This window comes from Emys orbicularis, chromosome 1 (assembly GCF_028017835.1).
Source record: "Emys orbicularis isolate rEmyOrb1 chromosome 1, rEmyOrb1.hap1, whole genome shotgun sequence".
Lineage (NCBI taxonomy): Eukaryota > Metazoa > Chordata > Testudines > Emydidae > Emys > Emys orbicularis.
This window is the reverse complement of record NC_088683.1, coordinates 115,419,519-115,425,518: the sequence shown is the minus strand read 5'-3', so window position 1 is coordinate 115,425,518 and position 6,000 is coordinate 115,419,519.

The following is a 6,000-nucleotide window of genomic DNA, read 5'->3' as shown; positions in this document are numbered from 1 at the left end:
AGATGCAAAATGGGGAATGAAACACCGATAATAGCCAGCGAGGCCCAAGAACTGTCACACCTGACGCTTTGTGGTGGGAGGCGAGCAGGCCGCCAGGGCCTGGACTTTTCCCACGAGGGGCTTCACTTGTCCGTTCCCTATGGTGTAGCCCAGATAAGTAGTCTCTTGCCATCCAATGCGGCATTTTTTTGGGTGGGCTGTCAACCCGGAAGCCCGCAGGGATCTCAGGACTGCCGCTACCCATACCAAATGATCCTCCCAGTGGCGGCTGTAGATGACCACATCGTCCAGGTAGGTGGCCGCATAGTCTCAATGGGGTTGGAGGACATGGTCCATCAGCCGCTGAAATGTGGCTGGGGCCCCATGGAGGCCGAAGGGCATCTGGGTGAATTGATACAGACCTGTTGGGGTGGCAAACGCGGTCTTCTCCCTCGAAGCGGGGTCAAGGGGGATCTGCCAGTAGCCCTTGCTGAGGTCAAGTGTGGTGAGGAAACAAGCCTCCCCCTAACCGGCCAAGCTGCTCATCTACGCCCGGCATAGGATATGCGTCAAATTTGGAAATGGTGTTGATGCATCGGAAGTCGATGCAGAAGCCCCGCGTCCCATCGGGCTTGGGTACTAGCACTATCGGACTACGCCATTCACTCTGTGAGAGTTCAATTATGCCTGGCTCTAGCATGGCTTGTACCTCTTCTCGACAATCTGCTGCATGCGGTGTGGCAAGGGTCTGGTCGTTTCTCGGATCACTACCCCAGGTTCTGTCTGAATGGTATGATAAATCAGGGTTGTGTAACCCGGCTGGCCGGTGAAGGTTCGTGGGAATCCCTGTAGGAGACACCGGGCTTGCTTGCGTTGTTCGTCCGTGAGGGTCTCCGTGAGCTGGGGCCCCTCGTTGTCTTGGGTTAGGGCGGCATGGGGGTCCAGTTCTGGCTCCGGCGGGTAAGGGTTCATTAATAAGCCCTCGCGTTCCTGCCAGGGCTTCAGGAGGTTGACATGGTACCGCTAGGTTTTCTTACGTCGGTCTGGTTGGTTAACCTCATAGGTGACGGGTCCCACCTTCCGTACCACCTCATAGGGGCCCTGCCAGCTGGGACTCGCTCGAGGGCAGGAGAAGCAGGACCCGGTCCCCAGGTTGAAAGTGGTGGCTCTGTGTGTCTCGGTTATAGGTTTGTGCTTGAGCCTCCTGGGCAACCCTTAAGTTTTCCCGGGCGAGCACCCCGGCCTGAGTGAGGCGTTCCTGGAGCTGGAGGACATACTTCAAGAGGCTGGGTTGGTGATGGAGCTTGTTCCCAGTTTTTGCGCTTCAGGTCAAGCAACCCCCGTGGGTGGCGGCCTGTCATAACTATAAAGGGAAGGGTAACAGTTCTCCTGTGTACAGTACTATAAAATCCCTCCTGGCCAGAGACTCCAAAATCCTTTTACCTGTAAAGGGTTAAGAACCTCGGGTAACCTGGCTGACACCTGACCCAAAGGACCAATAAGGGGACAAGATACTTTCAAATCTTGGGGGGGGGAAAAGGCTTTTGTTTGTGCTCTTTGTTTAAGGGGTCGTTCGCTCTTGGGACTGAGAGGGACCAGACATCAATCCAGGTTCTCCCCATCTTTCTAAACAAGTCTCTCATATTTCAAACTCGTAAGTAAAAAGCCAGGCAAGGCGTCTTAGTTTTACTTTGTTTTCTCAACTTGTAAATGTACCTTTTACTAGAGTGTTTATCTTTGTTTGCTGTACTTTGAACCTGAGACGAGAGGGGGGTCCTCTGAGCTCTTTAAGTTTGATTACCCTGTAAAGTTATTTTCCATCCTGATTTTACAGAGATGATTTTTACCTTTTTCTTTAATTAAAAGCCTTCTTTTTAAGAACCTGATTGATTTTTCCTTGTTTTTAGATCCAAGGGAGTTGGATCTGTATTCACCAGGGAATTGGTGAAAGGTTTCTCAAAGCTTCCCAGGGAAGGGAATTAGCTTGTGGGAATGGTGGCAGCGGACCAGATCTAAGCTGGTAGTTAAGCTTAGAAGTCTTCATGCAGGCCCCCACACTTGTACCCTAAAGTTCAAAGTGGGGATACAGCCTTGACATGGTGGCACAGCGGTGGGAAACATTTTAAACCCAAAAGCCAGTAAGATTTTTTTTTCCCTTCTAGCTGCTTGGAAAGCAGAGCTGAAGGTAGATGCATATCTTATCTCTCCTTGCCTGAAGGCAGAGGTGTTAAGTTTTTTTAACAAGAGCCTTTGTTAAGAGAAGGGTTCAATTAATGAGCAAACGACTGGTAAAAGGAATTTACAAGCTGAATTGTTTTTTTTCTTTTTTCTTTTTACATCCTCGGGAGTAGCTAGTTAGAAAGTCTCTGTTAACTCAGCAGCACTCAGCAGCAGCCTGAGCTAAGTGCATCCCAGTTTCAGTCAACTGCAGAGGGGTGTGACCCAGCACAAGAAAACAGGAAAATGACTACCAAAGAAGTAGCTAACAAAATAGAACTGGCCAAACTAGAAGCAGAAGAAAATGAAAGAAAACATCAGAGACTGCTTCAATTAAAAAAACTCGAGACAGAGCAGAAAGAAAGAGAAGAGAAAGCCAAAGAGGAGGCCCACAAGAGAGAGATGGAGCTGGAAAAAGCCAAAGAGGAGGCGAGAGAAAAAGAGATGGAGGAGAGAGAAAAAGAAAGGAAGCATGAACTGGAAGTAGCAAGGGCTAGGCAGGATGCACCAGCCCATCCTAGCAACTCCTCTCCAGGTACCACTTCCCATCCCAGAAAATTCCCCACCTACAAGGCAGGCGATGATACTGAGGCCTTCTTAGAAAATTTTGAAAGGGCCTGCCTCGGATACAGCATCACTCCAGACCAGTACATGGTAGAGCTGAGGCCGCAGCTCAGTGGACCCTTAGCAGAGGTGGCGGCTGAAATGCCTAAGGAACACATGAACAGTTATGAACTTTTTAAAAACAAGGCCAGACTCAGAATGGGGCTAACACCCGAGCATGCCCGTCGGCGGTTCTGAGCCCTAAGGTGGAAACCAGACGTGTCATTTACCCAGCATGCCTACCACATTGACAAAAATTGTGATGCCTGGGTATCAGGAGCAAATGTTAAATCTCTGGAAGATCTGGTTTCCCTAGTAAAAATGGAGCAGTTTTTAGAGGGTGTTCCTGAGGAAATAGAAAGGTACATCCTAGATGGGAAGCCCAAAACTGTAACCGAGGCGGGGGAGATTGGAGCCAAATGGGTGGAGGTGGCAGAAAAGAAAAAAACTTGTAGCAGTTGGAGCGAATACCAGAAGGGGCAAGCCGAAACAAAACCTTACCACCGGGGACAACCCAAGGCCCCACCCACATCCCAAGGGAAACCCCAGACGCCTTCTCACCCCACCACACCAGTCTCCGTCAACCAACATCGCCCCGGTGATACCTTAGCCGGGCGATGTTTTAAATGTAATGAACTGGGGCATATAAAGGCTCACTGCCCCAAGAACCCCAACCGATTACAGTTCATTACACCCCAATCACACCAAAGATCCCCAGACCCAGATGCCTCTCTCATACCCTCGGAGCGAAGGGAAACCTTGAGAGTGGGCGGAAAGAAGGTTATCGCTTGGAGGGACACTGGGGCACAAGTGTCAACTATCCACCAATCCCTAGTGGACCCCAAACTCATCAACCCGGAGGCTCCAGTGACCATTCAACCCTTCGTGTCACAGTCTGTAACCTTGCCTACAGCCAAGTTGCATGTCCAGTACAAGGGCTGGTCAGGAATGTGGACTTTTGCAGTCTATGACAATTATCCCATCCCCATGCTGCTGGGGGAAGACTTGGCCAACCATGTGAAGCTAGCCAAGAGGGTGGGAATAGTCACCCGCAGCCAGGCTAAGCAAGCTTTCACCCCCATCCCTGTTCCTGAGCCGTCCACCAGGGCCCCGTCTGTGTTACCAGAGACCCAAACAAAGGTGGTGGAACCGGATCCCCTGCCAACGACTGCAACAGCCATAGTGGATCCAATCCCAGAGACCCAGCCAAAGCCAGTCCCAGAACCGGAACTGGCAACGCAGCCAGCACCAGAACCATTGCCAGCACTGAGTCCAGCGCTTGCAAACCCGTCTACAACTCCAACGCCAGAGGGCACCAGCGAGCCTGAACTGGCGGAAGCAGCAGATAACCCTACCCAAGAGGCTCAGCCAGAGCCTGAAATACCACATAGTGCACCAGCGGACAGCGGTTCACAGTCAATGGAAACAGCCCCAGCACCTGCATCGCTTCCAGAGGGGCCAAGCCCCAGTCCACAGTCCAAGGAGGAACTGATGTCTCCAGCATCAAGGGAACAGTTCCAGGCCGAGCAGGAAGAAGATGACAGCCTTCAGAAAGCTTGGGCGGCGGCACGGAGCACCAAACCGCCTCTCAGCTCTTCTAACCGATCCCGGTTTGTTGTAGAACAAGGACTTTTATACAAGGAGACTCTTTCTGGTGGGCACCAGGAAGACTGGCATCCTCAAAGACAGTTGGTAGTTCCCACTAAGTATCGGGTAAAGCTCTTGAGCTTAGCCCATGATCATCCCAGTGGCCATTCTGGGGTGAACAGAACCAAAGACCGGTTGGGGAAGTCCTTCCACTGGGAGGGAATGGGCAAGGACGTTGCTAATTATGTCCGGTCTTGTGAGGTGTGCCAACGAGTGGGAAAGCCCCAAAACCAGGTTAAAGCCCCTCTCCAGCCACTACCCATAATTGAGGTCCCATTTCAGCGAGTAGCTGTGGATATTCTGGGTCTTTTCCCAAAGAAGACACCCAGAGGAAAGCAGTACGTACTGACTTTCATGGATTTTGCTACCCGATGGCCGGAAGCTGTACCCTTAAGCAACACCAGGGCTAAAAGTGTGTGCCAGGCATTAGCAGACATTTTTGCCAGGGTAGGGTGGCCCTCCGACATCCTTACAGATTCGGGAACTAATTTCCTGGCTGTGGGAAGCTCATGGGGTGAATCACTTGGTTGCCACCCCTCATCACCATCAAACCAATGGTCTGGTGGAGAGGTTTAATGGAACTTTGGGGGCCATGATACGTAAATTCGTAAATGAACACTCCAATGATTGGGACCTAGTGTTGCAGCAGTTGCTTTTTGCCTACAGGGCTGTACCACATCCCAATTTAGGGTTTTCACCATTTGAACTTGTGTATGGCCGCGAGGTTAAGGGGCCATTACAGTTGGTGAAGCAGCAATGGGAGGGGTTTACGCCTTCTCCAGGAACTAACATTCTAGACTTTGTAAGCAACCTACAAAGCACCCTCCGACACTCTTTAGCCCTTGCTAAAGAAAACCTAAAGGATGCTCAGGAAGAGCAAAAGGCCTGGTATAATAAACATTCCAGAGAACGGTCCTTCAAAGTAGGAGACCAAGTCATGGTCTTAAAGGCGCTCCAGGCCCATAAAATGGAAGCGTCGTGGGAAGGACCATTCACGGTCCAGGAGCGCCTAGGAGCTGTTAACTATCTCATAGCCTCCCCCACCTCCAACATAAAGCCTAAGGTATGCCATGTTAATTCTCTTAAGCCCTTTTATTCCAGAGAATTAAACGTTTGCCAGTTTACAGCCCAGGAAACAGATGACGCGGAGTGGCCTGAAGGTGTCTACTACGAAGGAAAAAAGGATGGTGGCGTGGAAGAGGTGAACCTCTCCACGACCCTTGGACATCTGCAGCGACAGCAGATCAAGGAGCTGTGCAAAAGCTTTGCACCAATTTCCTCAGCCACTCCAGGACGGACCGAACGGGCATACCACTCCATTGACACAGGTAATGCTCACCCAATTAGAACCCCACCCTACCGGGAGTCACCTCATGCCCAAACTGCTATACAAAGGGAGATCCAGGACATGCTACAGATGGGTATAATCCACCCCTCTAATAGTGCATGGGCATCTCCAGTGGTTCTAGTTCCCAAACCAGATGGGGAAATACGCTTTTGCGTGGACTACCGTAAGCTAAATGCTGTAACTCGTCCTGACAACTATCCAATGCC